Source organism: Periplaneta americana, chromosome 9 (assembly GCF_040183065.1).
Source record: "Periplaneta americana isolate PAMFEO1 chromosome 9, P.americana_PAMFEO1_priV1, whole genome shotgun sequence".
In the NCBI taxonomy this organism is placed as follows: domain Eukaryota; kingdom Metazoa; phylum Arthropoda; class Insecta; order Blattodea; family Blattidae; genus Periplaneta; species Periplaneta americana.
In genome coordinates this window covers 6,865,250-6,878,392 of record NC_091125.1, presented here as the reverse complement: position 1 = coordinate 6,878,392, position 13,143 = coordinate 6,865,250, and the positions used below count along the sequence as shown (strand labels likewise).

The 13,143-nt window shown below is 39.0% G+C and overlaps 1 non-coding gene across 1 annotated transcript; it reads left to right on the top strand.

Moving 5' to 3' along the window:
- The first annotated feature begins 12,713 nt into the window (after nucleotides 1-12,713).
- Nucleotides 12,714-12,832, top strand: LOC138706895 (5S ribosomal RNA). Its single transcript, XR_011334141.1, has one exon. It is a non-coding gene; the product is annotated as a 5S ribosomal RNA (ribosomal RNA).
- The last annotated feature ends 311 nt before the right edge of the window (nucleotides 12,833-13,143 follow it).

Below are 13,143 nucleotides of genomic sequence, written 5' to 3'. Positions count from 1 at the left end.
TTCAGAGTAATAAGAGTTCAGTTCAGGGATCTGCTAATTTCTTCATATTGTGTTCGGCAATGGAATAGTACCGCAGTAGCATTAAGAGGTTTTTATAATTTGAACTGATATGTGCAGGTATATTGACCCCCCCTCCCACCGCTGGCCGACGCGGACTGCAATGACAACAGTAAGCCACACGTCATATGTAAGCCTTTCTTCTTCTTCTTCTTCTTCTCCTTCTTCTTCTTCTTCTTTGCTCGCCTGGCAAAAACAATCTTGGATTTCACATATTCAATTTTTCACAGTCCCAACTCCCTTGCATGGACGTGTTTTCACGTACCTTTAATGTTTCTCCTCTCATTCATTCAGTCTATTCGCAAGCCTGAGTGTTTTCCGTGGTTTTCCCCTAGGAGCTAAGACAAATGTAGGGATGAGCCCAGAAAGAAAAGGGCATTCACTTCCTTAGACCCTGGTAACTGCTCTTTTTAGAGGAAGGAGGAGGAGAAAGAAACCCCCCACCCCCACCGACGTGGACTGCAATGACAACAGTAAGCCACACGTTATATGTAAAGCCTTTATTATTATTATTATTATTATTATTATTATTATTATTATTTTTATTATTATTATTATTATTATTATTATTATTATTATTATTATTATTATTATTATTATTTACAATGGGACTAAAGGTGGTGTAGATACACTATGTCAAATGTGCCACAATCTTTTCTGCAATAGAAAGACGAGGCGCTGGCCACTAGCAATATTTTACAACATGCTAAATATTGCAAGTATAAATTCATGGATAATTTATAGTTAGAAGAACTCAGAAAACAATATCAAGAAAACAATTCATTTTCCAATTGTGTGAAGAGCTGACAAAACCGTGGATGCAGCACCGCTTTGCCCGTCCTACTTTACACCGATCTCTGCGGGCAACAATTGAAGAACATCTGAACATTGCTGTGCAACAACAATGCCAGGTAATGCAGCCAGATGGTGAACGTACTGTTTGCTATAAATGTCCTGCAAAGAAGAGGAGAATGATGACAACATTTTGTGGACTTTGCAAAAAGTGGTTCTGCAGAGAACATCGCGCTGTTGTTTGCACTAATTGTAAATAGGACAATAACGTGAACGTAAAGACTTAATGACAAACTTAAAATTAAATGAACACTAATGGCTACGAAATTTGTAAAATTTGTTAAATGTGTGATATTGAGTTGATTTCAGTTTATTAAAATGTGAGTAGTAGAAATTACGACTGCTTACCTTTAACATGAGTACAGTGATGATTACCTGTCTAGGGTTAAGTAGTCGCGTGGTGAGTTTAGGAATTCCCAGACCACCTCTAAGATTGTTTAAAATAAAGGTATTGTAATCGTACGTTTCTGTCTTTTGTCAATAGTAACGTTGACCTTTCTTTTTCGAGAAAACAAAATCTGTTGTACAGTTAAAGGTAATGAAATAGTAAGAAATTTTCTGAAATCCCCACGCGTTTGCAAGTGTAAGTCTCTGTTGTAACCAGTTAATTTACGAGAGGCTGCGTGCTTTTGTACAGTGTTTCTAAAATGTGCAGTAACGAGTCAGAAATCATTGGAATGTTTCTACGTGAAGTGTGGGTGTGTTTGTTATATCCGGGAATCAATCCGCAGTACTTGACCAATCAACTACGGGAAATATCAGAAAAATTGGCAGGAGTTAGCAAGAAAAACAAAGGTAAAATATCACGTGAACGAGCACCGATACCGAGCACTATGTACAATATACCCTAGAGAAAAAGACAAGAAAACAAAAGTCAACCGCTGCAAGTGTTACGAAGTGGTGTGTGAAACATATAATGAAGAATGTCTGCGGGAAGCGCATCTAGTGAGATAAAGGGTGAAATGGAGGATTCTGCTAAAAATAAAGAAAGGAAGAAAAATGTTTACAGTTAATACAAGTATTGTTTCCTCTCGTGGGTTTATGTTTAGTATAATAGATGTGTGTGTGTGTGTGAAGTGTCTGAAAAAAGTGAAAAAATTACAGGTCTGTAATAATAATAGTTAATAATTCTGTAGTTCACTTGAAAAACTGTATAGCCGTAAAAGACAGATGATAATAATGTTGTTATCTTATTCTTGCTGCTGTGTAAGCCAAAGTTTCCACGTGAGGGATAGAAGAGACATGACAACATATAGCATTACAATTTGTTTAATGTGTATAAATTTCTTTAATACTGATTTTTCTCAGAACAAGCTGTGTGAGGGTTAAAGAGTTCTTGCACTGAAGCTCAGAATTATTTATTATTATTATTATTATTTTATATTTATTATTATTATTTCTTATTTAATGATGTGAATAATAAAACTGAAAAATAATATCGTATAGGTTGCCAGGAGCATTGTAATATGTTATTTGTATTTATATTCGTAAACTAAAAATGTCGTATTGTACATTACGTTACTGTCATCATTCGTTTGTAACGTGTGTACTCACCTATAGAGGAAATCTAAATTCGTGTCGTTCGCTTGCTCTTGGAGCCCTAAATTCGGGACTTGCCTACGCCGTCAACCTCGCCTTCCGACCAGCTAACCCTGCCACAAGCCCTTGCAGTTGCTCACTTCCTCAACTTAAATTACGCGTTTCAAAATTATTAATCAAAATTCTTCGTAGCTAAAAATCTAGCAGTGTGTTGGCCTGGGCTGTAAATATATATATATATATATATATATATATATATATATATATATATATATATATATATATATATATTCCTTACATAAATGAAATTGAATTGTTGTTCATTTTCAGTGTTACAGAATAATAGTTTTGTTTAAATAGTGAAAAAAAAAACTGAAACTAATGTGTTAGGCTATGAGCGGTAATGTTTTGTATAAGAACTGCTTAGTCAGTGAATTTAATAATAGGTCAAATATTTTTAGTGAAATAGTAACAAGTGTTAGGGTTTTATATTAAATAAGATTAAATGTGTAATGGTCTTTACAAGACGGTAGTAATTAGTTATTGATGAGAAAAGGGGAATGAAGTTAAATGTAGGAATAGTTTTAAGTGTATTTGGGAATAAGAAAAGTGAATTAGGACAAGAAATGAATAAATTAGAATAATGGTTAGGTGAAAGTGAAGGGACATGAAAGACATAGTAAAAGAACACACTTCATGAGTCACATTACGTCTGTGTTAAAGTTGTAAATAGTGTAATCAAAAAAGATTGTTCGCCCGAATACAGAAATGTGAAGGGTCAGCAGGACAGAGTATTTGAGAATCATATCATATCATAATATATATTCCTTACATTCATGTTAACCCTTAAATGTGCAAAACTTCATATCTCACACTAGTTTATTAAAAAAGTTCGGACTGTAAAGAAAACAACTATCTCAATTTTCATATTTTAAGATTCCCTGCAGATTATACAATTTCATTTATACCACTTAGGATGTATTCATTAAGGATATGCTAATTTTTAATGAAACTTTTATTTATAAGTATAATATCAACTTCATCATCTAAGATTTTAAATTATAATATATACTCAATGGTGCTTAATTATTACTTTTTATTTTATAACAATATCCATATTTAATTATGTATATACTTAATATCATCATAATAATATCAACTTCATCATCTAAGATTTTAAATTATAATATATACTCAATGGTGCTTAATTATTATTTTTTATTTTATAACAATATTCATATTTATTTATATATATACATAATTAAATATGAATATTGTTATAAAATAAAAAGTATTTATTATTTTATAACAATATTGATATAATACTTATAAATAAAAGTTTCATTAAAAATTAGCATATCCTTAATGAATACATCGTAAGTAGTATAAATGAAATTGTATAATCTGCAGGGAATCTTAAAATATGAAAATTGCGATAGTTGTTTTCTTTACAGTCCGACCTTTTTTAATAAACTAGTGTGAGATATGAAGTTTTGCACATTTAAGGGTTAACATGAATGTAAGGAGTATATATTATGATTTGATATGATATGATTCTCAAATACTCTGTCCTACTGACCCTTCACATTTCTGTATTCGGGCGAGTGTGTGTTATTATTATTCTGATTATTATTATTATTATTATTATTATTATTATTATTGTGTGAAGAGTTGTATCGGAAGTGCTTTATAGACTAAATTAATAATTTCTATCCTAACTGAATTATTTACATTATATTTCACACAGTATAGTTACAGGTAGCATAAATTCAGATAATGGTTTGTATATGGGAATCTACTTCTTGTTTTTAGAGGCTACATTTATACAGAGTTAATAATTTCTCCCCTATGTAACATATTTCCATGAAAGTTTATACGCATCTATGCTAAACGAATTATGATCGTTAATTAGGGAATTAGGGAAAAATTAGTGTTTCTGATAATTTTTAATGTTTTAATAGAAATTATGCTCCTAAAAGATGACTAGCCTGCCATATTTTTCGCAGTTGGTAACAAAATGCTAGATTCATGGATATACTCCATAATTTAGTTGTTCATTATATGTTCAAGAAGTGTTGAATTTTTCTTGGAGAAATTATGCTCCTTCATCCAGACTCTGAAAAGTGGCTGCCGTCGAATTCGTAAAGCGCCACCAAGAAATGAATATAACATCTAAGTTTGCAGGATGTAGCAGCTAAATATTAAGCCGTATAGAGTTTAATGACCTACCTTTTCATCAAAATTTCAACAATAGCATTCTTGCGCTATACGCGGACGATTCGGCATTTCTAACTGCATCGTGGAAGCCAAATGTTGCCATTAATAGGTAACAAGGTCACCTACGTGACATTAGAATCATGGCTCCTCAGATGGAGAATTAAATTAAATATCTCCAAAGCACCAGCAATTTTATTTTGCAGAAGGAATAAATTCAATATACCGGGAATAAATCATACAAAATTATCCATAATTGGATCACAAATACAGTGGGAAACATCACTAAAATATCCCGGAGTAACACTACACAGACGGCTCACTTTCTCCGAACATGTACTACAAAACCTCAGACTTGAAAATTCTAGAATGGTGGAGCATACACACAGCTCTAAGTTTGTATAAAACATTAATTAGGTCAGTAATACTATATGCTTGTCCTGCTTGGGGACATGCACCTATTACAGTCCGTAAAAAATTACAAGTTTTCCAAAACAAAATTTTAAGATTCATCACAGGACTTCCTAGAGTAACTCCTGTTAGATTGATCGATGAAGAACTAGAAATTTCGACAATTCAAGAATATATTTCAAATCAAGCCTTCTGCACGTACACCAAGTCGTGCAGAAGCACAAACTCACTAATTTCTTCACCAGGAAATTACAACCCTGCACTAGACAAACATAAATGCCCTAAGAGCGTACTCCACCCTCTAGCTTGGAACGACAACGTACAAGACGAATACCAACTTGAACACTAAATAACCACTTGACTCTACACACGACAAGTCTATTAATGCACTAATAATGTTATTTCTCTGTTTCAATGTCATCACTTTCTTGGCAGCATAGATGCATTGTTCTTATTGTAAACAATTTTTTATGTACCTTTAATGTATTTGTACTTTGAATAATGATTAAACAAAAAACCTCCCACCTCAACATATTCCGACCCCACTATAGCCAATTGGCTTGTCATCAGCACGACATCTCATCCTGCTCTAGATTTTTCCGTGGTTTCCCTTGAGCAATAAGACAAATGTCGGGATGAGCCCTAAAAGAAATGGGCCACGGACCACTTCCCTTCCTCCACTCTTTCTCTTCTACTATCACAAAGAACTTGCTGATTTCTGAGATAACAACCCTGTCTTATGATAATAGGGGAAAATAAATATATTGTAAGTTCACAGGGCTAACGGCTTCGAAGCTGGGTACCTGGTTCTAATGAAGTGCACTGGTAGCAATCTAATACATGGGGGCATGAGATAGTTACTCTGCCAGCCATTAAAATTCACTTCAACTAAATCCCCAAGATAAAAAAAAAGCTCATCATCCAAATCATCGGAATGGCGGCATAGACCAGACGGTGTGCCGTGGCTGCGTAGTTTTTCACGCTTTGTTTTCATAAGTTTCAATAGTGCAGTGAAAAAATAGAAATTAACTTGAATAATAGTGCCTTTTGAGCGTGTGTGAGTGTTAGTAACGCCGAATTATCGTTAATATTGTATTTAATCGCATATTTAAAAACTAGTGTTTTGCTATAATGCAATCTCGGCTCCCTAGACTGATGCCCATCAGTTGATGATCAAGAAGACACTGGCGGCCAAGTCGCTGCCTTGTGGATAGCTAACGAACTAAGTGGTATCTAGGAGACATTGCATACTTGCCGCGGGAGAGAAAACCGCTCAGTGTGTACTAACTTTTGAACTGCTATTCATTGGTAGTTATAGTTAGTATACTTCTGGAGAGAGACCTGAACTGTGTGTGGGGATTTCTGTGCGAAACCTTAAATGTTCATACTTTTACTTTTAATTTTCTACTTGATGTTAGAGAGAAACCGGATCTGACTCTGTAACTTTAACCTGCAAGAAAGCTGACAGAGTAAAGGTTCCTTAGTGATTCACGCGAGATTTACTTCCCGCTGTGAAAAACCATTGCATTGCATCGTGACGGAATATAGTCAACTGTGAGTGCCGTCTGTTTTGAGCGTACTGCGCTGTACAAAAGCAAATAACAACGCCATGGAAGAGAACGAAGAAAGCGGCCAACCTCCACCATCTCCCCATCTAGACCAAGCCACCACCTCAACCGACACATCAGCCAACGTGAAGCCTACATTTGCCACACCACAGCCGAAAAAGAAGCAGAAGCGGAAGAGACCCAACTCAGCGACACCAAGCCAGTTAAAACAGGTATGTCTAGTGCTGACCCGACGACCGACTCTAAAAGCGAAACTGAATCAGAGAACGTTATATCTACCCTTCTCAATAGTTTCTCTCCAATTGAATCCGACAGGGGGCTCTTCATCAGGCGGGGAACGAAATCCGCCTTCAGAGAATTAAAACATCAGAACGACTTGACTTTCACATCTCACCTTCTTTCACAAACTGTCCGGGTGGTAATTTTCAGCTCTAGAGAACAGCTCTCCAAATTCTCAGCTAAATTCAGCCCACTCTATTTCGGTCCTAAAGCTGTATTTGAAGCTCTGCCAAATTCAACTCTTACGCCACCTTGGCTGACGGCTTTGGACAGAACCTGCACTCCCAACCAGCCCCCTTCTCCAATCCCAGAAACTCCTACAAACCCTAACGAAAACGAAAGGAAAACCGTAACCAATGTCAAAAGGAAAACTGTCCCTACTCCAACTAACACTCAATCATCCACCCATACCGATCCTGCCTCATCAGAACAAAAATACACATTAAAAATCCATAATCACTCATTAAACACCAACAACCCCTTCTTCATCAAAGACCTCATCACACAAAACCATTTACAAATCCCTATACCTAGATATTTCTGGGCATACACCACTAGAACTACCACTCTCCTTTTCCCTATCTTGCAGACGGCAGAAAATTTCGTCCACGCCATACTCCCTGACTCATTTGGCCCGCATGCAAAATTGATTCTCATGCCAGCACATATGTCAGCCACACAGCCACCACTTCGCAAAGATATCAGCGTGGTCTTAAAAAATTCTTTTGAACACAGCATATCTATGGACACTCTCAAACAATAGTTGCTCGATCAAGGCTACAAAGTCAAAAACGTAGCAAGGATCATTTCGACACAAACTAGGACCGAAACCCGGTTAGTGAGAGCTTTCCTCGAAGACATGGAAACTTCAGACGCTATGTTAAGAGGCGTGCTACTATGCGGAAAGCTCTATAGAGTTGAACCTTCGAAAGAATTCATAAGACTGCGCCCATACATGCAATGCGCGCAATACGGACATGAAAACATTACCTGCAACAACATCCCTAAATGCCATAAATGTGGACAGAACCCTAATATTTGTAAGACTAGACATGAGACCAACGAGAAATTCTGTGCCACTTGCGACAGCAAAGACCACTATACGGGACAAATAATATGCACCAAATACCCACGTAACCCGCAATCCTATAACCCCTTGAAAACAAACCTCGCCATGTGGCAAACCTAGCCTCATCCCTCACCCCGCCCATCAAACCCTCACAAGCCGTCCCCCTCTCACACCCACACCTGCACGAAGCTCCAACAACACAACATTCGCCTCAATCGCCAGGGAGGGCACAACAAATATCAGCACCAGCACACCAGTGAAAACCATAGCCATCTCAGAAACCTATCCCACTCCCACCCCAGACGTGCGCAAAGTCACGACAACCAACAAAACAGACAGCACACAGTGGACCTAGAGAAAGTCAAGACAATAACCAAAAACCTAGAAAAATACATAGAAGACAAAATCTCAGCCCTAGAAAACAAACTCATGACTTTCATAGTAGCACTCCTGGCGTCTGATGAAACTCCTGTAAAGAGGAAAGCTACATTCAAAACGGCTAATACTACAGCCAAAAAGATCCTCAAAAAACGTGTACTGCACAACTTCATCGATAAAAAACTGAGAGTGACCATAGAACCCATGAACTTCCCTCCCCAACATAAGTCCCGCATGAATGATAACTCTTGTCGAGCTAATGACCGAAGCAACACCGATGTACGCCCGTGTTCCTCCACCACCACATAATGGGCCACCAAGCACGACAGAGACATGACCTGACTATTATATACAGCAACATACGTAACCTTTACGGTAATCGCACCGAACTGGAGCACTTAATTTAGGAACGCGACCCGGACATAGTTAGCATAAATGAAACCCACCTAGGTGTGAATGATAAATTTACAATGCGTGGATATCGTTTAATCCGTAAAGACAGAAATCGCCGAGGAGTTGCTTTACTCTGTCGCGACACACTTCCTAAAACTGACGTCACGAACCCACCACAATTCAACAACTTTGAACATGTCACTATCAAACTCGCCATACACAATTACCCCATATTCATCACCACACTCTACGTCCCACCCAACGTGCCATTCCCCACGCCACTCATCAACCATCTCAACACAAATCATAAATCCATAATACTCAGCGACCTGAATGCATCCAACATTGCACTTGGAGACAGAAGGACAAACGCAGCAGGACGACAACTAGAACTTATTCTTCACCGCACCGACTTCAAACTAATACCTACAGCCCCGACCAGATATCCACAAACAGTCAACGATATCCACGCCACAACCCCAGACAGAATACTGACAACACCACCAATATTTAATAGAGTGCTCCAGGCCGAAATTCTTCCCCGTCTGAACAGCGACCATTGCCCAATTGATCTAAAAATCACCAACCCGTTTGGAACCCAACATCCCCAATTTCCCCAAGAAAAAGTTACAAATATCATCAATCCGATTGGGATACATTTGCAGAATATTTTGACTTGAACCTCCCCCCTCCCTCAAAAATCAAATCGCTAGAAGACCTTGAAAATTGCGGACGAAATACTGCTAAAGGTTACGTGTGACGCTAGAGACAAAGCGGTGCCGCGCACGAGAAATGACGGAACAACAAGAAGACGATTACCCCAGTATATCATCGACATTATCAAGACCAAGCGGCGAGCACATAGACTGTATATGATAGACCACAGTGGTGATAACAGAAGACTACCGAAAACTCCAACAGGACGTTCGGAATGCAATACAACACTACGAACAGATAAAATGGAGAAACATTATCAACCAGCTAAACTCTAATCACAAAGAAAACCCAGATAGGTTTTGGAAACTGATAAACAAGTTAAAGGGCAACACCTTCCCACAAAATCCTCTCATAAACCAACATGAAGTCATATTCAACACAGAAGACAAACTGGAACACTTCCACCGCATCCTATCCCGAATACACACCGTCCCACACCATCCAGATTACAACGAACCACACTACAATGCAATCACCACACAATTCGAGAACAACCCAGACATATTTAATCCCTTACACATACCTTACGAACCACAACCATTGGATCACCCCATCATAGCGCCCATAACGACACAAGAAATAGAACATGCCATTCACAAAACACGAAACACCGCAGCCGGCCCAGACAGCATTCACAATATACTCTTCAAAAATTATCCTCCCACAGCCTTAAACTACTTCGCTAACTTGTTTACAGCAAATCTGTACTTCCAGCCTGATGGAAGCTCGCACATATACTTATGTTTCCAAAACCTAACAAAGACGTCACTGTCGCAAACTATCGAGCAATCAGCTTGACCCAGACAATCTGCAAACTCATGGAAAGAATCATAAACAATAGACTGTACCATTTCATTAAGGACAATGACATCATTCCAGACACACAAGCCGGATTTCGAAAAGGCATAGAAATTCCAGACGAAATCCTCAAAATCTTGACACCAATTGAATCCGGCTTTGAGAGACACATGACATCAACAGTGGTGACAATCGACACAACCAGAGCATTTGACTCCATTTGGCATGCCGGACTACGATATAAACTACACAACATCGGTCTTCCCCCAACCATAACCCGCTGGCTATCAGATTTTATCCGCGACAGAAGTGCCCGCATCAAAATCAACAGCTCCTTATCCCAACCATTCCAAATTGAAGGCGGAGTCCCACAGGGCACAGTACTCTCCCCAATCCTCTTCAACATATACGTTTCTGACATCCCCATCCCACCCCGCGAAGGCGTACATATCGGATAATTTGCTGACGGCATTATCATTACTGCTACAGCCCGCGATATCAGATACTCAAACAGCCATGTTAACGAAGCACTACGCAACCTAAACGTAATGCTAGACATGTGGCGCATGAGAATTAATCCTGCAAAATCTCAAACTATGATTTTAAAAAAGAGACGCTACCCCAAAAAACCCATGAGAGATCGATATGCCATCTGATGCAAACACTTCATTATCCCTTATACTAACCACATGACATACCTCGGCATCACCATGTCCAATTAACTCAAACTACACCGTCACGTCATCAACATTAAATCACGCACCACCCACGCCATCAAAATCCTCTATAACGTCGCAGGCAACCGATCAAGGCCAGGGTGCCGCCACATACAACAGCATTAATTTATAAATATATTATCCGACCGTCACTTTTACACGCGTCCCAGCTGTTCTCCAGAGAATCTAACTCACAACTATCTGAATTAGACTCATTGGAACGTAGACTTCTACGAAAAACTTTTCAACTAACAACAAACACACAAAAGAGAACAGTATACACTATCTCTAACGTGAAACCCATCACACAATATATAAAACACAAAAACATAAAATACACACACAAAGCTATCGATAAAAATTTCACTTCTGAACTCTTCCAAACAATACCACCTGGTCAGCCACACCTCACAGTCTCCCGTATGATTAATGACCACCAAGAACATTTAGCAAGGCAGCACTAGACTAATAAAAACCAAACAACTTACTCCCTAGCGCCTTCTTCTTCTTCTTCTTCTTCTTGTTCTTCAAACAGTTATATAACATCTAAAACCTAAGAATTGAAAAGGGTTATAAATCAATAAAACATGACCATGGCACAGATAATCTGTGTCAGATCATCATCATCATCATCATCATCATCATCATCATCATCAGCTCATCATCAGACGAGCAACATGCCCCCCAAAGCTTCCGGAAATGCTGCCAAGAAGGCCGGAAAGGCCCAGAAGAATATTTCGAAGGGCGATAAGAAGAAGAAGCGCAAGAGGAAGGAGAGCTACGCCATTTACATCTACAAGATTCTGAAACAAGCTCATCCAGACACGGGAATCAGTTCAAAGGCTATGAGCATCATAAACAGCTTCGTTAACGACATCTTCGAGCGCATCGCCGCGGAAGCTTCGCGGCTCGCGCATTACAACAAGCGGTCGACCATCACCAGTCGGGAGATCCAGACAGCCGTCCGTCTCCTGCTACCCGGTGAGCTGGCCAAGCACGCCGTCAGTGAAGGGACCAAGGCCGTCACAAAATACACTAGTTCCAAGTAAGCGGGAGTGCTTGCTAGGGAATCAGCAACCGGCCCTTTTAAGGGCCACAAGTAATTCATAACAGAGTAGATGAATGAAGAACAACAGCGTATCCCACCGAGTGAAAATTTAGATAATCACCCCGATAACACTTCTAGGATAGATAATACATTATAGGCAGTCCATGGGAGACTTGGATCCACGAGGAAAATTTGTAACGACTTCTATGAGAGAGCGGTGTCATTCCTACTCTCTTGGCAGGATATGTAATTACCCAGCATTAGTTGTTGAGGGAAAACTACTTAGAAGGTAACTTGTCGACCACGGGCATAATCCTTCCGCAGGCCACTACTGAGAATCTGTGGACATACGGGTATTCTATCTTTATTGAAACTCGGGTTCACAACATCCGACTGATACTTTATATATCTGTCACGTAATCCATCTAGAGACAAATGTTTCCCCCTAGACAGTAGCGAGACGTTGAAACGTAACCAAACTGCCGTTGATAGATAGATTTATCATCTATCCCAATGACATCCAACGAGCTTGGTTTACTTACACGGTAATTTAGGTACATTGTCTAAACAGGCACTTTACGTGTGTGTTTATGTTTGTGTGAGCGAGTGCAGGTTTTATCGTGTGCACCCCAAACCTATCGTCCTCAAGTGCCTACAGATTACGTACTTTCATCGGCAACGGCCATACTATGTTGCAAATACCGGTTCTCGTCCGATCACCGAAGTCAAGCAACATTGGGCGTGGTCAGTACTTGGATGGGTGACCGCTTGGGAACACCACGTGCCGTTGGTGAATTTTTTTTCGTCACTATTTCCAGCGTGTTCTAATAACACTTGTGTTATATTATGTTCCCTTCCCTATTCCAGCTATAGCTTGGATGATGACGCCGCTGCATAATTGTAGAGTAATTGATAATTCTTAAGTACTTGCAGCTCCGTATTGAAACTTATGGCTGGTAGCATATTCATATGAGACGATTCACTTCTCTACCAGGTAATACTGCGCGTTTTCTCGAAGAAGAGATTATGTATTCAGGGGATTGAGATCGTACCTCACACTCTGCCTAGAAGTTAGAGATGTTTTAGGTAAAAAATGTAATATAC